This window comes from Capra hircus, chromosome 2, assembly GCF_001704415.2.
Source record: "Capra hircus breed San Clemente chromosome 2, ASM170441v1, whole genome shotgun sequence".
Lineage (NCBI taxonomy): Eukaryota > Metazoa > Chordata > Mammalia > Artiodactyla > Bovidae > Capra > Capra hircus.
This window is the reverse complement of record NC_030809.1, coordinates 98,852,461-98,873,495: the sequence shown is the minus strand read 5'-3', so window position 1 is coordinate 98,873,495 and position 21,035 is coordinate 98,852,461. Positions and strand designations below refer to the sequence as shown.

General features: G+C 44.6%; 1 protein-coding gene across 5 annotated transcripts in view; it reads right to left on the bottom strand.

Annotated features, from left to right (window-relative positions):
- Positions 1 to 21,035, bottom strand: part of TANC1 (tetratricopeptide repeat, ankyrin repeat and coiled-coil containing 1) — a 245,508-nt gene that overhangs the window by 172,197 nt on the left and 52,276 nt on the right. For all 5 annotated transcript variants that reach the window (XM_018063379.1, XM_018063386.1, XM_018063384.1 and 2 more), the window contains exon 2: positions 14,647 to 14,756. The gene's annotated coding sequence lies outside the window, so the exon portion shown is untranslated. The remainder of the gene's footprint in view (positions 1 to 14,646; positions 14,757 to 21,035) is intronic.

Below are 21,035 nucleotides of genomic sequence, written 5' to 3'. Positions count from 1 at the left end.
ATTTGATCTCTGATTCCTCTGCCTTTTCTAAAACCAGCATGAACATCAGGAAGTTCACGGTTCACATATTGCTGAAGCCTGGCTTGGAGAATTTTAAGCATTACTTTGCTAGCGTGTGAGATGAGTGCAATTGTGCAGTAGTTTGAGCATTCTTTGGCATTGCCTTTCTTTGGGATTGGAAGGAAAACTGACCTTTCCAGTCCTCTTTCCACTGCTGAGTTTTCCAAATTTGCTGGCATATTAAGTGCAGCACTTTCACACCATCATCTTTCAGGATTTGAAATAGCTCAACTGGAATTCCATCACCTCCACTAGCTTTGTTCGTAGTGATGCTTTCTAAGGCCCACTTGACTTCATATTCCAGGATGTCTGGCTCTAGATGAGTGATCACATCATCATGATTATCCGGGTCGAGAAGATCTTTTTTGTACATTTCTTCTGTGTATTCTTGCCATCTCTTCTTAATATCTTCTGCTTCTGTTAGGTCCACACCATTTCTGTCCTTTATTGAGCCCATCTTTGCATGAAATGTTCCCTTGGTATCTCTAATTTTCTTGAAGAGATCTCTAGTCTTTCCCATTCTTTTGTTTTCCTCTATTTCTTTGCACTGATCACTGAAGAAGGGTTTCTTATCTCTCCTTGCTATTCTTTGGAACTCTGTATTTAGATGCTTATATCTTTCCTTTTCTCCTTGGCTTTTCGCTTCTCTTCTTTTCACAGCTATTTGTAAGGCTTCCCTAGACAGCCATTTTGCTTTTTTGCATTTCTTTTCTATGGGGATGGTCTTGATCCCTGTCTTCTGTACACTGTCATGAACCTCCGTCCATAGTTCATCAGGCACTCTATCTATCAGATCTAGGCCCTTAAATCTATTTCTCACTTCCACTGTATAATCTTAAGGGATTTGATTTAGGTCATACCTGAATGGTCTAGTGGTTTTCCCTGCTTTCTTCAATTTAAGTCTGAATTTGGTAATAAGGAGTTCATGATCTGAACCACAGTCAGGTCCTGGTCTTGTTTTTGTTGACTGTACAGAGCTTCTCCATCTTTGGCTGCAAAGAATATAATCAATCTGATTTTGGTGTTGACCATCTGGTGATGTCCATGTGTAGAGTCTTCTCTTGTGTTGTCGGAAGAGGGTGTTTGCTATGACCAGTGCATTTTCTTGGCAAAACTCTATTAGTCTTTGCCCTACTTCATTCCACATTCCAAGGCTAAATTTGCCTGTTACTCAAGGTGTTTCTTGACTTCCTACTTTTGCATTCCCGTCCCCTATAATTAAAAGGACATCTTTTTTGGGTGTTAGTTCTAAAAGGTCTTATAGGTCTTCATAGAACCGTTCAACTTCAGCTACTTCAGTGTTACTGGTTAGGGCATAGACTTGGATAACTGTGATATTGAATGGTTTGCCTTGAAGACGAACAGAGATCATTCTGTCGTTTTTGAGATTGCATCCAAGTACTGCATTTCGGACTCTTTTGTTGACCATGATGGCTACTCCATTTCTTCTGAGGGATTCCTGCCCTCAGTAGTAAATATAATGGTCATCTGAGTTAAATTCACCCATTCCAGTCCATTTTAGTTTGCTGATTCCTAGAATGTCGATGTTCACTCTTGCCATGTCCTGATTGACCACTTCCAATTTGCCTTGATTCATGGACCTGACATTCCAGGTTCCTATGCAATATTGCTGAATAGCGAGTTTGTTATGGAGGGAAAATCAAAATCAATAGCAATTCTCTCCCACAACAGATTTGGGCTAATAATTTGAGAATTCTTTTGTTACCAAGTACTAATTTCCAAGTTTATGGACAAAGTTATTTGACTTACAGCACATTCCCATGGCAGGATCTGCTCTGTTATCAGGCTTTCAGAAGTACCAGCTGCAGGTAGGTTTCATTTTGGGATTTTAAATATACACACAGAAAGGATTAGTACAACAGAGAAGCCAAAGCCTGAAATCAATACATTCTGCCTCAAACCAGGAAAGGTTCAGATAGGGAAATAACCAAGTGCAGCTGCTGCTGCTGCTGCTAAGTCACTTCAGTTGTGTCCGACTCTGTGTGAGCCCATAGACAGTAGCTCACCAGGCTCTGCCATCCCCGGGATTCTCCAGGCAAGAACACTGCAGTGGGTTGCCATTTCCTTCTCCAATGCATGAAAGTGAAGAGTGAAAGTGAATTCACTCCAGTCGTGTCCAACTCTTCATGATCCCATGGACTGCAGCCTACCAGGCTCCTCCATCCATGGGATTTTCCAGGAAAGAGTACCGGAGTAGGCTACCCTTGCCTTCCCTGAACCAAGTGCAGAGTTCCTGGCAATTATCATTATGCCTCCCAGGCCAATGGTTCTCATGCAGGATGGAGCACTAGTCTTGCAGAAAGCCCCTGCTTATCTAGAAGCTTCACCCAGGTGCTCCCCAACCAGGCACCTGCCTCCCAACCTAACAGCATGACACTACCTAACTAGAGAACAAAATAACTGTGACATTATTATCATCACCACCACCATCCAGATGGCCATAGATATTTAATTTATTAGAGAAAGAAAAGGCATTTCACAAGCCCACTTCAAAAATCTATTTCAAAAGCTTCCTCTTAGAAGCCTTCCTGGTCTTACTTTAATTGCTTACCCACCTGCCTCCTCCACTATGCTGTGGGCCTCTGAATGGTCAGACCCTGCCAAGCTTCACCAGCACAGTTTTCTCACTTCAATATCAACGGATATATCAGAGAGGAACACAATCTTAATCCATCTCTAATTCTCAAAGGGAAAAACTGTACCTCAAAACACCAGCCTAATAAATTTAAGTAAATTTAACCTCCTTGTTTAAAATGCAAGACCCTGGGCATCCGAGGAACTTGTCCTGACTATCCTAAGATAGGGTTAGATTTTCCAATTACAGAATAAGCACTAGGCTAGGTGTTTCATTCTGCACACATTCCTGAGTCTCCACTCTGTGCCAGTCAAAGAGGAGGAAGGACAACATTGTCAACAAACATGGGCAGGAAGCCACAAGTCCAGGCCTCCCTTTTCTCTGTAAAGTGAAACTGAAGTCTGAGAGGAGCAGGGATGGTTCAGAATAGCCCCTGTAGAGAAGAGGAAGGCAAGCACAAGATTAAAAGGACAGCTCAACAGTTCTGATTGCCCAACCAAGAGCAAGACACAAGAAAAGTGTGCAATTCCATCCTCTGATGCTCAGCCCCGAGGAAGAACCATCCAGAGGACAAGAGGCTTGATCGGCCATCGGGTGTTGGCAGCGCAGGTGCAACAGGAGAGGTTGGGGGCTCATACAACAGTGCCCAGAGTGGTGAGGCTGGACTGGAAGCGAGTGGAGCCCCGAGCAGGACAGCCAGAGAGAACAGGGATGGTGTTTCAGAGAGATCAAAGAGCAAATACAGAGGGACTAAGTGAATGAAGAAGCTAAGCAGAGGCTGTCTGATCCCCTTAATTTTAAAGTCTTGGATATGGAACAATTCCAGACACTGTTAAAGCCCACATGACTGCCAGCAGCACGGTTCACCGAAGTGGAACATCCTCAAGTGAGGATCGGAAGCAAGGAAGTGAAGGGACTTGATTCTTAGCCTGGGAAAGGGCCATTCAGATGCTCCCTGCAGTAAGGGAGGCAAGGTTAAGGATATCAACCACCACCCTAACAGCCAGTATTTACCAAAGTCTTTACTATATGTCAGGTTTTCCTGGTAGCTTAGCTGGTAAAGAATCCTCCTGTAATGCGGGAGACCCCAGTTCGATTTCTGAGTTAGGAAGATCCCCTGGAGAAGGGAATGGCTACCCACTCCAGTATTCTGGCCTGGAGAACTCCATGGACAGAGGAGCCTGGCAAGCTACAGCCCATGGGGTTGCAAAGAATCAGACACGACTGAGTGACTTTCACTTTCCTGTCTTTACTATACATCAGTTAAGTGGAAGAGTTTTATATTCTTCAGCAGCCTCATTTTTAAAATCTTTTAAAAATCATCTATGATTCCTTTTTATAAATAAGAACGCAAAGGCTTAGACAGATGAACAACTTGCCCAAGATTACGCAATTCATAAAGGTGAAGCTGGGACTTGAACCCAGCTCTGACTTGAAAGCTCAGGCTCTGAATTGCTACCTCCCAAGTCCTCAATGAACCAGGGAGAGGGGAGCTAGGAAGGTGACTAGGAAAACACAGAATACAAGTCTCAAAGACAAAGTGGCTTTTGCATGAGGGTGACAAAGCACAGTTGTTATGGATCCAGCTGAGGATAGCTGGGAAAAAGCCAATGCCAGGCCACAGTAGCCATGAGGCCGAAGCCGGTGCAGCACCACCTAGGGTGTGGCTATGAAGCTCAGTCTCTGCATGTGGTCACACCCTTTCTCACACAGCTCCACGGAGGGTGTGACCAGACCACAGAACGCTGTCCTGTGTAAGGTTTACAGCAACTAGAGACCCCAGTCCAATCCTCATAAAGGCGATTAGCTCCTTAACAGCCGCCCCTGATTATATCTTCTCTTTTCCCTTCTCCTTCCTGTGAAGTTTTCTACTTATATCATAACAGAGTGATGAACCGCAACTCACATGGGCCACCTTCTTGATGTGTGACAACGACAGCTCCTGAGTAAAGGTAGGAGGCATCACATTATTAACTAAATGACCTTGGGCAAGTTATTTCGCCTTTCACTGGCTCATCCGTCTAACAGGAACACTGCTTCCCTTCCTGTTTGACAGGGTAATATCAAGTCTCTTCCACCTCTAGGTGCTATCATTGCAAAGGGGAAGCTTTATTTCTTGTTCATAGGGCCACTGTAATCACAGCAGCTGATAAACCATCACCACAGGTGAAAAAGGAACTCCTCTAACGAGTCTATGGCATGGGCTGATGGTAAGTCTTTAATATGAAAGGAGAAGCGATCCTGAAGACATGTCAGAAAGTCCATTTTTTTCCAAAAAGTGTTAAAAGGCACTCAATCAATCAGTGCCAGCTGAATGAAGCCTGGTGTTATAAATCTAAAGAAATTAAATTTTTTAAATTGCACTGCATCTGGCCTCAAAGTGAAAAAGGTCAGGCAACTTCAAAGATGCTCTGTGAAAGGCGGCTATTCATTACGCCAAGATCCCTTGCTTACAGCGCTGACAGACGGATCTTTCACTTAAAGTGTCAGAATAGAATACAAGACGTCAAAATCCCTCCTCCACTTCTGTCAGTGCTTGCTATGATGCTCTGAACAAGGTTATAACCTCCCCAGGACCCAATTTCATTAGGTTGGGCGTTCTCAATACCCATGTAATTTGTTTTTTGTTTTTTTTTTTTCAGACTCCCCCAGGTGATTCTGATGTACAGCCAGCAACACACATTTAGGACTAATTATATTTCAGGCCCTGCTCTAAGCACTTTATATATATAGTCATTTAATCCTCACACCAGCCCTCTACAGAAGGTTCTATCAGTATCTCCATTCTATTGGGGCACAGAGAAGCTGGAACTTGCCCAGAGTCATGAAGCTCACGAGGTCCCATCCAGGCATCCGGGCTCCAGAGCCTGACCATGTAGTCCTATCCCATGCCTCCTTTTGGATAAAAGCGAGAGAGTAGCTCCCAGGGGCCTGGTGAGGTGGTGAAACAGTCAAAACTGTCAAACAGGGAGGACAAATCATCTTTGGACACACACACACCTGCCACCCCGACTGTAGCATCCCATGCCTCAAATCTTTCTTGGAAAAGAAAATCTATCTATATCTCTTATCTTGAAAAAGACACCTACTGTCCACTCCCTCAAGTTCTGCTAGGCACGCAATCAGAGTTATTTCAAACTACCGTGTTGTCAATATGTATGATCTGGAGGTATCACACAAGATACATGCAAAAAAATGAGCACAGTCAAGTCATGAGCTCACAGGTGGAAAAAACTGGGAGATGGGTCATACTGTTGACGAAGAAGATACTTTGGGGCAGAGACCTCCGTGTCACATAGGCAATGCTTCCCCCATTCCACACACTTACCCAGAAATAAGAAACTATGCTATTCAAGAGGAACTCAAGAAACATCTCCCCATTCTCACTAGAATGAATTGAATGAAGCTTGTTAAAAAGCGATCGGCTGGGGCAAGGAATAGCCTTGTGCCCAAGTTCTCCTCTGGACAGTTTTACACAGTCCAGTTAATGTAACATGGTCTTAACCTTGGACATCAAATTTCTAAAATAAATTAGGTGATGCCAGTAATAATGCAGAGTCAGACACGACTGAAGTGACTTAGCAGCAGCAGCAGTAATAACGCAGTGGAGAGCCAAACCAAATTCACAAGTGTCACACTCATGCATCATATGAGCATCCTCTCTTCCCACAGCTAAGGCAAGTATATCAACACATGGATTATGGGGCTCTTATCTGAAATCTGTAAGGAAAACCATTCTGGGCCATAAACATTTGGTTGCAATTCAGTTCAGTTCAGTCACTCAGTCGTGTCCGACTCTTTGCGACACCATGGACTGCAGCATGCCAGGCTTCCCTGTCCATCACCAACTCCTGGAGCGTCCTCAGACCCATGTTTATTGAGTCGGTGATGCCATCCAACCGCCTCATCCTGTCGTCAACTTCTCCTCCTGCCTTCAGTCTTTCCCAGCATCAGGGTTTTTTCCAATAAGTCAGTTCTTCGCATCAGGTGGCCCAAGTATTGGAGTTTCAGCTTCAGCATCAGTCCTTCCAATGAATACTGGTTGCAGTACACAGTCTCAAACTGCGACTGCCACAGGGCCTATCAGAAAGGTCACGTGGGAATGTGTGCTCAGCCGCTCCAGTCAGGCTCTTTATGACCCTATGGACTATAGCCCATCAGGATCCTCTGTCCATGGGATTCTCCAGGCAAGAATACGGGAGTTGCCATGCCCTCCTCCAGGGATCCTCCCAACCCAGGGATTAAACCTGCATTTCTTGCATTGCAGCTGGATTCTTTACCGCTGAGCCACCAGGGAAGCCCCACGTGAGAATGGGCATTGGCTTTATTTTTTAATTCACTCCAACCGCCCCCAAATGGGGGAATACCAGAGTTCCAGATGATAAAATTCAAAGACAACTCATGCTAGGAAACAAAAGTCAAACATGTAAAGGAGACCTTTTTTTTCTTTCTTTTTTTTTTTTTAATATTAACAAATCCAGGCTCAAAGGAAGATAGGAAAGACACAAGGGTGCCATCCAAGTCAGGAGTATCTGACCTTTTAAGTGCCATGGGCTGCCTCAGCAATCTAGACCCTCTAATCAGAATGTTTCTGAGTGATTTTGACACAGAAAATGCAATTACAGAGAAAATCAATTATACTGAAGCAGACATCAAAATATTTAAAAAGCAAATCTGTGATAATAGTAATGTGTGCTTCTTAACGCATAAATAACACGACACAGCAGCAGGTCTAAGAGCTACTGTAGTTTCCTGAGTGGTGATAGGCATAATTGATAGCTTAAACTACCTCCCTCAACATGATACAAAAGTCTATAATTTCTGTGTGCCAAAGCCACAGGTGCTACTATTATTCCACAGTTTATTCTCCCTTTCATGATTGAAGGAAAAACTATGTTTTGGCTACAGTACAGCAAATTTTGCATTTTTCTCCACCCATCAAAGTTCAGAGATGCTCTGCAGTGCATCCAATGACCCTAAGAGTTTGGGACTCTTACCCAGAGAACCAGGGTCAGACCCAACAGAACAATTACTCTGACTTGCCAAAAGCTCTGCAAATAGCCCAGGAGTTGCTAGACAAACAGTAGCTCACTTTTATCCCACTCCTGGAACCAATGAAATACAGGACATTAAACGGTAATTTACTGATTGGCACACATTAGCAGGATTGGGAACTCCACAAAGACATCACCCCTAACAATTATATGCCAAGTTCCATGGTTAATTTTCACAGTAATCTGTAAAAGTTCTATTTAACAAGAAAGTCCATCACCACCAAATTACTAACAACAGCTAGCCTGGCATCACAAGAGAGACACCTATGGAAACTTAGTATGAGACAATATACAAAAGCATGAAAGTCAGGGTGAATATTAGGGACAAGTGTGTTTTATGTTAGTTTTATTTTCTTGAATTCTCTTCTTATCCTTTTAAAAAGTATTTAAGGTCTAATATGTATGGCCTTCCCATGAATTGGACCAGGCTTCCAAGAGAGACTGGTACCCAAGGCTTGGCCTCTTCCGCCCCCACTGCTTCATACAACCAGGCCACTCACCAGATGCATGCCTTCATGGGGGATGCCCTAGGAAGAGAAATATCATTCAGAGTCCAAAATACACGGACTCACATTGGGCCACTGCCAGTTTCTCATGGACCCTGGGTAACTGAGACGGTTTTTGTTTTCATAGTTAGGACCTACAAACAGCAGCTGCAAAAGTGTAATACTTTTTCTAGACTAATAAAATTACCTAAATCTGGCTCACTGTTTCAGCTGTGGCAGCAGCCAAACTTCCCAGAAAGATGCAAGCCCTGTATAGATTCCAGAAGATCTGGGATGGGAGCTCTGAGCTAAACCGGAGGCATTCAAACCGAACCCAACAGCAAAAGATACATTAACTAAGTTCTGAATTGCAGGATAATTCCTATGCATGGAGATTACAAACATTATTTTTAGGAGTCAGATAAAACTTTAATCAAACCTATAAAGTTCAAGCACACTTGAAGTTATGTGACATGCCATATATGAACATCAGATTTTTTTTCCTCTAAAACACAGTGAAAGGTTCAATTAAAGCCCTTAACTCTGCAGGGAAGCCTTTGATCACAGATTCTGTCACCACCTCTCAACACACACAGAGAGTATGAAACATATCTCAGACCTAAGGAACAAAATCAGTATTGTGAAGTGGCGTGTACACCACACATACATATGCACAGAGATCACACTTCTTTCAAGTCGAGGGGGCGGGGGGCGGGCACAGGGAAATGAGTTGCAGAAACTACAGCTTCCAAACTGAAAAGGTTCCTTAGACACAGTACATGAACACAGCTATCAAATTATTTTCTAACTATAAGTGTGTGGTCCCAATGCCTTCTTTAAGGAAAAACAGCCTCATTAGAACCCGGTAGAAAACAGGAACAATTTTCTTGAATGACTCTGAATTAAAGACAGTGGATATGAAATTGTTTTAGATGAAACGAAGATGTTGCACAGATGTTTTAAGCTGTCATGGTCTTACTAAAACATCTTTCTGCCACAGCAAAATATGAGTCTGCAACAGAGCTGGATATAAAATAATAAATATCTGTCCCTTGTCTTTATGTAATCCAACTTCCCAAGCTGACTCCCTTCTGCCTCCTCAGAAACCTAATAAAGCCCATATTTCAATGTACTGATAATTCACTGAAAACCACAAAGCCATTCATCTCCAACTCAGACTTAGGTTATGACTTTTTACAATTATCTCTTCTTATCAACACTGTAAATCTGTAACAAACAAAAGGCCTTTACTCCACAAATCCAACAGACCACCATAAAAATAACAGCCAAGGTGGGGACACAAATACACCCCATAGTAAGTACGCTTATGTCTTTCACTGTGAAGAATCTGGCTTAGTCCTCACGACGAGGAGGCTGGAACTGTAATTGTGCTCTCTGACAGATAAAGAAATTAAGAGTCAAAGAAACTTCACAGCCTGCCCCAAGCCACACTTTCCCTCTTTTTAAAAAAAAATTTTATTTTTAATTGGAGGATAATTGCTTTACAATATTGTCTTGGTTTCTGCCATACATAAACATGAATTGGCCACAGGTTTACATATGTCCCCTCCCTCGTGAGCCTCCCTCCCACCTCAAGGCCCATCCCGCCCCTCTAGGTTGTCACAGAGCACTGGATTTGAGCTCCCTGCGTCATACAGCCAATTTCCGCTTATCTATTTTACATATAGTAATGTATATATTTCAATGCTACTCTCTCAATTCATCCCACACTTTCCTTCTCAACATAGCACTCCTTGGAGGAAAGAACACTAGACCCTCACTTTTGGTACCCTGAGCCTTGGATCCCAAGATTAAATGATGCATGAAACCAGCCTCTGTTGCACAGCATGGGGCCTAAAGATAGGACATATAAAACTAATTGTTTCTGTGGAATTTAGAAACCATTCAACTTTCACTAAAGCAGACCCTCCCCTTAGAGAAACTTGTTACCAAAAAGGAGAACTATGATGGAAAAGAAAGAACATTTCCTTCTTGGAACAGGGCAAAAGGAGAGACCTATAGGGAAACAAAATACAGAACTGTCTGTGCCAGGACTGCGTCCAAGTCCATCCTCGCAAGATCAGTTAAACAGCACAATAAACCTCATTAGAACTCTGCTTTAATTCACCTGCCTAGTCTTAAATATGTAGGTTTCATAGATGATATCTTCATCTACTCCAAAACAGTTACATTTAGAACTATTAATAATAGCAAAAATCAGATCTACAGATACTATCCTCATTATCAAGGCTTTTACTTGGGTCTTTTCTGCCTTTACTACTTTAAGCACATGAATGATTCAATCAACATGATCAGAGGTCCAGAAGAGTTTATATTTTCACATGTTGTTATTTATAACCTAAAAAGGAGAGGCTCCTCTAAGCTAGCCAGTTATCAACTTCCACAACTTCTTCAATTCTTCCAGAGTTTCTTAAAAATGTCACTGACTTTTAAAGCACCTTCCCATAAAAACCCTTTGAGGGTAAGGAGCATGACCCCACTGTCCTAAGCTCGGGCTACCTAGCCAATATGCAGCCAATAAAAAAAAATCAGGGGGTTGAACCCAGATAAAGCCACAGACCATGGTTTTTCCATTTAAGGGTCTTGTCTTTATCACCTACTATGTTAAAAAAAAAATACACACACATACATATATGGTGATACACAAATTTGGAAAAGTCTCTGATGCTGGGAAAGACTGAGGGCAGAAGAAGAGGGCAACAGGATTTGATGGTTGGATGGCATCACTGACTCAAAGGACATAAGTTTGAGCAAACTCCAGGTGATAGTGAAGGATGGGGGAGCCTGGCATGCTGCTGCCCACGGGGTCACAAAGAGTCAAACACGACTTAGCAACTGAACAACAACACAATTTTGAGTAAAACCCGGTTCCTGCCCTGAACACAGCCAACCTACTCACCAGACAGAAATCTAAATGTGCGGCATCATGGGAACAGAACAAGTCAGGCCGGCACGATGATGAAGGTTTTGGAGCCATGGAGACCAATCCATAGGTTTAAAATCCCCAAACCCTAACTCTACTCTGCTTCACCTTCCCTGTGATCCTGGGCCTGAAACTTAAACTCTCTAAATCTTAGAATCCTCATTTGTAACAGAGATGGCATACCACAAAGTAACTGTAAGAACTAAACACAACGTGCCAAGTGCCTAGAACTAGAACTAAGAGATACATATTACATAGATGGCTGTGACGCTCTCATGTTATTCCATCTGCTTATATCAGCCCAACTACAACTTGTAAAGCCCAATTAAATGTCAGTGGAATGGGCTTTTCTTTTCTCTGTTTAGGATATTAAAATGATAGGGCTTTATCGCCAATAACAATACGGAGCTGACTGAGGGAGGGTGAAGGATGAGTCACACATTTCTGCCTTGAATAGTGCCAATGACACAGAGGGAAAAGCAGACAGAAGCCTGGGGGTGAGGGGACCTGAGGAGGTGGAGAGTGGAGAGCAGGCAACAATTAGGAGGGAAATGAGTTTCTGGATATCTCAAAAGTACATATGAGTCATCCCAGTAGAAACGTCCAAAAGATTGTTCGAGACAAGGGTGAACTTGGAGAAAGACCTGGGGGTCATTAGCATGTGGGTGGTGGCTAAAGCCATGGAAATATAGAAGTCACCCAAAGAGGCTTAGCAGACTGGAAGCAAACCACCAAGGATGCAAGCCCAGGGAATGTACACACTCACCAGCAGGCACAGTAGGACCTGGGAAGAAACGAAAGGAGAAAAGTAGGAAAAATGCAAAGGAATCCAAAGGAGGAAGTTTCGAACGAGGAATGGGAGTGATCAGTAGGTCAAGAGCTACAGAAAAGTCACGTCACAAGTCCTCTTAGAGGCCATCTGTAACCTTAGCAGCAGGTTCCGTGACGGTGAGGCGATGGAAACCAGATGACAGGCCATCGGTAAGATCTCTGCCTAAATGGTGAAGTTCTTTGATTTCAAAATAGAAGCTCACTGTTCTCCAAACCCACCAAAATATTAAAACCTCAAACAACAGGTTACAAGGTGTTTTTTTTTTTTTCCACCAGAGAAGGAAATTCACAAAAGAGACCCAGTTAAAAACCACAAAAGCCATTTAACATGATCTTTGCTATTAAGCTCCTATCTATTTCCTTGAAGTTGGTCCTCAGAGAGAGAAAAGAAAAATTAGCTTAATTCTCTACCACCCAAAAACTGGAGGAGGGAAAAAAGGGTCTAACTTACTAGATAGATTTCCTGTCCAATAACTCTAAGGGCAATGCATATAAATTGCTGTTTCAACATTACCTTGAGAAATCTGTTGCCACAAGTCGGGAGAGACTTCGGTTTCAATATGCAAATCCCTGCATACTTGGGTAAAATTCCGTTTAAGCAGAGTCCCACCTGGATTTCTAAATAAGCCTGAGCTCTTGTTAAATGTAGTAGATTGTTCCTCAACATCATTTTCCTCGTTCTTTGTATACTTATAACTGTAGAAAGCGCTTTCCTAGGCAATTTTAAATAAAAGTTATAAAATGGTTCTATGATGCAAATTATAGCACTACAAGGGACTGTTTGGCTTGGCAGTATAAACTGGTAAAACTAGTTAGCAGACTTCAAAAATTATTCCCCCAAAACATCTGCTCAGGCTAGAAAGAGGTTTCTGTTTTTTTTTTAAGTCTACTCCACATACAAGAATTTATACACTATCACCTCTTGAGAAGCTTAAAACACGCACACGCGTGTGCACACACACACGCACGCATACACATAGATAGCAATTGAACAACAACAAATCTAAGTTGTGTCCAACTCTTGCAGCCCCATGGGCTATAGCCCACCAGACTGCTCTGTCCATGGGATTTTCCAGGCAAGAATACTGGAGTGGGTTGCCATTTCCTCTTCCAGAGGATCTTCCCAACCCAGGAATCGAACCCACATCTCCCGCATTGACAGGTGGATTCTTTATAACTGAGCCACCAGGGAAGTCTAGAGAAGTAGGTAGGTAGGTAGATATACACACAGCAGGGACACTCTCTCCATCCCCCTATTTCCAGTTCAGTAGGCCTAGCGAGAGTCCTAGTATCTTAATTTTTAAAACCTCAAGGGAAATTATAATGTGTTCTCCCCTGACATGCTCCTGTTGAGAAGCTTTTATGTTTTGGCAGGATCCACCAAAGCAAGGGGGGCGGGCAGGGGGGATGGCAACCGTCCACTGCTTCGTGGACGAGCAAGACATGGCTGGAAAGTGACTGCAGAATATGAAGTCCTGCGAGCAAGCCACGCTGGACAGATGGCAGAGTGCACCTGCACATCACACAGACGTCTCAAGAACAGCTTTAACCTTGACCCCGCCTCCTAGGGAAGAGCATTTCCAGCACCCACAGAGAAGAGATCCAGGGCAGAGCCTTCATTCCCTGAGTCAACAGTTCTGTCCTGGGCCTCCTGGGGACTTCTGCTCCACAGCCTCAACTGAGAGCATCAGAGCATGAATGACAACAGTCCTCCAAGCTGTGCCCACTCAGGATGGGACTGGAGACTCCGTTCTCAGCCAATTCTCTCTCCTTAAAGGAAAGAGGGAATATTTGAGTCCTACTACATGCTACACACTGGAGACAGCAAATACAAAGGAAAAGATGTACAGAACAAAAATCTTACCCATCAGGAACCTCTAGTCTCACCAAACACCTTGCGTTAGGTACTTTTGTTTCACGATTCACATGTAAGATGGCAGTACAGGAAAACCACAGTCCAGGAGATGTTTAGCAACGTGTGTAAAGTTCTGAAGGCCGCAAGAAGCCTCCCTGAAACCCAGGAGGGGAGTAACTCCAAACAGGTTAACAAGACAGCATGTAGAGCAGATGAGAGATGGAACCCAAGCTATTGTAACTGGCATGGCCCTAAAAACGAAGCCTGGGAAGACGCCTGGGTAAGGTAGGTGTAAACGTCCCTTTATTTGTCTCCTGGTAACTATGGGGAAGTTTATATTAATTATTAAACTTCAAAAGCTTTTCACAAGAATTGGGGAAAAGAAACATGGTAAAGAATAAACACCACAATATATTCATCGACTGAATCGTTCTGTCGTACACCCGAAACTAATGCTACATGTCAACTACATCTCAATTTTAAAAATACATCAAAAACAGACAGCAGGCTGACACCATTAAAGATCTAAAGATTTTTATCAGTTCTGCTGATACAATATTTTTGGTGCCCCCCCCCACCAAACCCTGAAATGGGCACTAAAAATGGTCAGAAAGATTTTTAAAGAATGTTATCAACACATCCCTATTACTAAGAGCTTTTTGACATAGTAATTAAGTCATGGATTTCTTTTTTCAATTCTTCTTAAATTTCTTTGAATAAAAAACCAATTTACCTTCAAAAGCCACAGAATTTTTCAGAAAATAACATATTGTGGAAAACTTGGCCTGAAGAAGTACAGCTTTTCCTTGGGTCTCACTCACCTTGCCTCACCCCAGACTCCACTTGCTGGCAACAGAGAGCAGCTGTCTCACTCTGGGGGCACCCCAGAAGTTCCTCTGGATCAGGCGACTACACCAAGACGGGACGAGAACTGAAAAAAGAAAAACCAGTCAGTACACTCGTCCTATGACACCAGAAGCACAGAGTTTATAAAACCAGTTACAACCAGGACTTCAGAAAAAGCCATGATGGACGGGAAAAGCCATCAGTATATACACACTTTAAACAGGGGAACAAGGGTGACGGGCTGGCAAACCAAGAAAACGCGTTCCTCCTCCTGACAGCCTCTGCCCAGGCTGACCAGGGACCGTCACTGAAAGCCTTGTCCTGAGCAAGGTACTGCAGTATCCAAACTACCTTCTCTAGCTTGGGTTTTCTCTTCAGCTGATACTAATGAGTTTGTAGCCCAACACAAGCGTGTCAAAGGTTTCAGACAATGAGCCCAGAGCCTTGCCAAGGCACTCAGGGTGCTGAAGTTCTCCAGAATATTTTCTTCCCATATTTCCTGCCTCGCTCCTCACAGGTCCCGGGCTCTCTACACGACTCACCGTTTCCCAACACACCGCCCAATCTCACACCTTTGCTCTCCCTGTTCCCTCATCCGGAGACACCGCCCCCACTCCGGAGATTAGTCATCCTCCAAACACAGCTCAAGTACCCGCTGCATGCCCAGCCTACCCCCACAGCCCCTCGCCTCTGCACACAAAGCCCCCTGCAGGCACCTGCGTCCTAGCGCTTGCTTCCCTCTGCCTTGACCGCCGCCCCTCCTCCCCAGCTGGCCCCTCCACCACCCTTCTGTTCTCACAAGGAGAGGCACATGCCAAGGCGTGTTTGTTCCTTGAAGGATTTCCAACAAGAGGTTCTCTGTGACTGACTCGGAGTCCATTTCCCTGGGAAATATTTTTCTTACTGCTACTCTGGTCCCGGAAGATGTTCTTTTTCAAGAGTGCTATCCAAGCTCCAACACACCGACAACCGGGCTCTTGCCCAAGTCAGTCCCCTCGCAGCAAGGCTGCCGGGCTTCATTGCCAAAGAGGATGGATCATGCGTAGTCACACTGAGGCCGACGAAACCACCTTGGCAGGGCCCCGGAGAGTAATAGGTTTGTGCGTGCAAAGGCGGGGCAGAGGCCTCTTTTCCCCGTTAAGTCTGTTTGATGAGGAGCTCTATAAGACACGCCACGCCTCCACACACCCCCCACCACAACCCACTTGAACTTCAGAGATGAAAATGGAGCACGGGAGCTCTTTCCGGGAGGAAACCCAGGACGGAGGCAGGGGACAAGCCCGGTGCTCCCCACCTCCACCTCAGAGAGCTGAGATCTCATTCAAGCAGAACATGGAGGAGAAACCTACCCGGTCCAGGTGGTCCCCTGACATCAAATCTCACCTCACATTCAGCAACAGCCCCCAAAGCTGCCCAGGCTTCTGAGCGACCCCTGGGTTCTGCTTCCCTAGGCTGCTGACCTCGCTGGGAGCACTGACGCATTCACTGTAGCAGAGCACCAGCTGGTGAACCACAGCTCAAATGTCCGAGGCATCCTCCTAGGGTTCACCCGTAAGGGAATCACCTGCCTCTTTGCCGAGAGTCTGGCGACCAGGGAAGGAGTCCATCTCACGCCCGCTGCGAGGACTTCAGCCAACCTCTTCGCACAAAACACCGCAGCAGCAGAGGCAGGCATCTCAACAGTCCCAACCACAACTGCCAGACAAGTATAGAAGACTATCCACCACAGCTGCCCACTGCCGCACAGGCCCTCCGCCCAGAGCAACCACGGACACGTGTGCACTCTCACCACTAACAGGTGGTGATACACCTCGTGCTCTCTCTCCGGCCTCTTCGCCACTCGCAGCAACCCATTTACTGCTTCTGTGATGGCAGGGGGCGGGCAGTCCTTTCTGAGTTTAAGATGACAAACAGAGCTCTGTAAATTACAGAGGTCCCAAAGGGGAGGCAACCTTCTGCAAGAAGGACTGTCCCTACAGCCTGATTTGTGGTGATGCGATCACAGAGTCTAGATTCTGCATTTGGTCCTACATGGGTTTTAAGGGCCACATTCAGTAATTACAGAAAGGAAACAGGGAGGTGGAGACCAGAGGAACTCTGAGTGGTGTTTGAGGAGTTACTTATAACTACGGTTAGAGCACTCATCCACCAGACTCAGAAGAGAAACTATGTCTCGAGTTTTCAATTGTCCTTTAAAAATCTGTTCGTCAAGGAAAAAGTGGACCTTTTTACTTTTTATATTTTCTTGTTTTAGCATTCCTCCACTAAAACTTCCAAGGTGGCACTAATGGTAAAGAAACCGCCTGCCAATGCAGGGGACATGAGAGATGTGGGTTCAGTCCCCGGGTCAGGAAGATCCCCTGGAGAAGGAAATGGCAATGCACTCCAGTATTCTTGCCTGGAAAATCCTATGGTCAGAGGAGCCTGGCAGGTTACAGCCCATGGGGTCACCAAGAGTCGGACACGACTGAAGCAACTTAGCACGACCACTGCCACGGCTCCATTCATTTTCAACGTGCAGTCCAATATTTGGGCCCAAGCAAGTTTTGAAAAACAAGCATTTTGCTATATAATATTCTCATGTAAACTGCAAAAGAAGACAAAGTAAACTTATTGAAGGAACTTTTTATGGAACCTAAAATACAGGAGTTTAGAGACCAGGTGGGTGATGACATTCAACTGCCAAATCACTAGCTTTTTATTTTCATGGATCTAATTTCCAATTGGCTCCTAAAAGTAAAATTTTAAAAAGCCTTTCGAAAGGAATTATTAGGGTTTACCTCCTGGCCTTCATTCTGTTTCAAAGATGGACAGAGAGACTTTAAAGTGGTTTATCCAACAGAAATAAGCTTTTTTTCTCTTAAGCATCCTTCCCAAAACCCAGCACCAGGCATCCTCAGACCACAAAACAAAGGTGAGGGAATGTTTGCCACCCACAGTGTGTGGCCAGTGATCCCGTGTAGCAGCCCACGGCCTCCGGTGACACTGGGTCCCGCTGCACTGAATACTGCTCCGCAGAGCGTGAGGCCCAGAGAGGGCGACCAGCGAGATGAAGCCCGCAACCTTCACCGGGTCACACCCCACTGTATCTGAGAGCTCACGCAGCACAGTGGAAAACACCACCACAGAAATCATGAAGCCAGTGAAAGAAAGCTCTTGTTTTTGTTTTGCTTCATTTTGGATGCTGGTGCTTAATAGAAAGCAGGCTTAAACAAAGGCAAGAAAATAGGAAGAAGGAAAACTCTGGAGACTCAGCATGCATCTGGGACCTGAGCTGCAACAGGCATTATATAAAACTACTTGCTTCCATTTCAAATCTTGCAGTTTCCATTTTCCTTAACACAGGTTTACTACTAGTGCCGTTAAACTGTCCACTGAGGCGATTTAGATCCTTCACCACCCATCAGAATCTCCTGAGGAGCTTTAAAAATTCTAATGCCCAGAAGATTTAGAACAGAACCTCTAGAGACCCAAATGTGGTTACTTTTTAAAGCTGACCAGCTGATTCTAATGCAAAGCCAGGACTTGGAACTTCTGCGCTAACCTATCCTCAGGGTCTTTTTTTTTTCTGTCTTGGCAGTTGGGGAGCAGCAAATATTCACACCCAAAACAAAGGGAGTTCCGGGAGGAGAGACACAAATTAACAGGTAGAGAGCCGAAGGGAGCTGGAGTGAGTGACACTGCGCAGGGGCTGATGGCTAGGGTGGGTGCAAGGTGGGGCCTGGGGGTGCACACTCCCAGAGGAAGGACAGGGGTGGGGAAACCCAGGTCATTCCCTAAGTAAGGCCTGGATGGCCCTCGTCATGGAGTTGATAAAAGAACAATTCAAAGCTCATCTGTAAAGAACATCCTGGTGTCAAGTGTTTGCTATGTGAGAAGCGATTATTGTATCAATGGTTTTCAGATGTGAAGAACTGTATTTATCATTGTGATTTCTCTTGGTTCTTCTAGTAATAGTACTAACAGATTTTTTTTAACTGATAACCCATATTTTCTTGCTCACTAAATCTGACAAGCACACACTCATTATAGGCTAACTGTCTGGAGTTACAATGTCCAAAGATCAAAGCTTTCCTAGGCGCATATGAGAGCTGACTCCAAACCTGATTTCAATTACCATCATGATGTTCTCAGATGTGACAGCATGTGGATAAGAGAGAGAAGCTGGTACCTAGGAAGGTGAGGACTGCAAGAGCAATCTCCAGCTGAGAGCTAATTCCATCCTCACTTCCATGTTCCTTAGTTCACAGGGCTACCTGCTCTCTACCTGTCCTGTAAAAGAGGGACAAAAAGCAGGCTGTTCAGCTGGGTACCTCCTTTCCAATTTCAGTCTCTCATGGAGGAATTAATCAGTTTTACTTTATCCATCCTTTACCAGTGCTGCCCAAAGTAAATTATGGTGCAGGCCACCTGGACCAGATACGCTGGGCCATTTCTAGACACCCCCAGACAGCATAAGAAGGCAATCAAAATACCTGGAGTGCAGCCCATGAGTCTGCTTTTTAATCAACCATACAGACACAACAGCCTGTGGACCCATCATAAACTCACCAACTCCTCCTTGGAAGTGGGTTTATCAGATGTGCTGCTAAACCCCTCCATAACCTCTGCTACTTCCTACCTGGGCTTTCATTAACTCACCCTCCCTCTTGGTCTCTTCAAGGTATCTGGTCTCCTCAAAGTACACTACATGGCCTTTCATTCAAATACCTCTTGGCCCTCAGCACTGCTGGCTCCAAGCTCCTGACTCATGTCACGCCTCTCTGAACTCACATCAGATGCAAAACTTCTCCAGCATTTTCAGCTGTGGAGTTCCGATCTGTTAGCTCTCTTCCTCTCTCAACTAAACCTCAAGCTTCTTGAAGGCAGGGTTCACATCATCCCTCTCAGTCTTCCACAGGGCACAGTATATCTTGGGTTTCCAGAGCAGTGGTTGACTAACAGACCAAGCTCCTGCTTCAGCCTCAGGTTTTCCTCCATTCACCTTCTTCTTTTCTCCCTGAGAAAACTTTTTGATCTCTCCTTTCCATAACGATTGTTTCGCGCAAGGGTGGGAGAAAAATTAACATGCTACTGGAGAAAGAGTGAGGAGGGGCAAAAGAAATAAGCCAAAACAACAGCTAGAAACCAAGAAGATCTATTTAGTCTTTGAAGCTGCCAAAATCACTAACTAAATTCATGTACAATTTAGAAGAGAACTTCCCAATTTCTCCTCATTTTTACGCAACACCTCTTTTCCCAGGCACTCCCTGAGAGCTAGGTTTACTCCTTTTTTAGATAAAATACTAACAGGAGGGAAATATTTGTTTTCCCCGGTCACCATAAATTAAGAAACTGGAGGGTGACTGCTAGATCAAGGCACAGCGAACAGTCCTGACAAATGATTACAGGCAGTTACAGATGAAATTGGCTCTCAGTCCCTCAAAAAGCCCAAGAACACCTAAACAAAGCGTTTCAATATAGCACCAGTAGCGGCTCTGAGAGATCACCCCAGGCACGAAGTAAGGGTTATTTCCTTCTGGGGGATGGTATCTCCAGTCACTACCTTCAGGAGAAAAGATGCCCACAGTGAGTGACCTCAGGGGCTAAGAATCAAGTGTTCTCAGAAACAGCAAGGGGCACTGTGTCCTACTGCAATGCGATGTCCCTATGTCTGTCCCAAACCAGCGACCACCCAGACAGACTTTCAACTGCAAGCACACAACCCTCAGCGTGGCCGTTCTGATGGGGAACCTTTCTTCTGGCTATGCCCACACCTGCCATATGCTCATCGCTTTCCATCTATCTTTTCTTATGCTATTTGTGAGTAAAGCTGCTCTCCGGATCATAAACTTCCTTGAGCAGAGGGACTGCACCTTCGTATGAACACCATGCCCCTTCATCTCTGCATCTCACAGCTGGTATCTACTAACCCTACCCAGAAGCCCTCTAGCCAGCTAATCTTAAGGAAGGAGGTATTTAAATGAGTGTTTTAAAGTAGCCTGAAGATGTCTATAGTCTTTAAAGATACTGATTTTCATGCTTTCTGATAGCATTTTTAAAAACACCGGTTTACCTTAGGGTCCTGTGATCAGTGAGACAAGCCTCAATTTATCTTCCAATCTAGTCTGTACGGGACAGAGTGCTAAGTCACCTCAGTTGTGTCCAACTTTGTGCGACCCTATGGACTGTAGCCAGCTGTCCGTGTAAGCCCTCTGTCCATGGAATTCTTCAGGCAAGAATACTGGAGTGGGTTGCCATTTAGAGCCCAGGCATAAATTCTGGGCCAAACTGCATGCAACCATCTGAAACTGCAAAGGTTAGGGTGAGTTTATCCTTGACCTAAAGGAAAGCTAACCTCCAGTGGCTTCAATCGTACATCTAT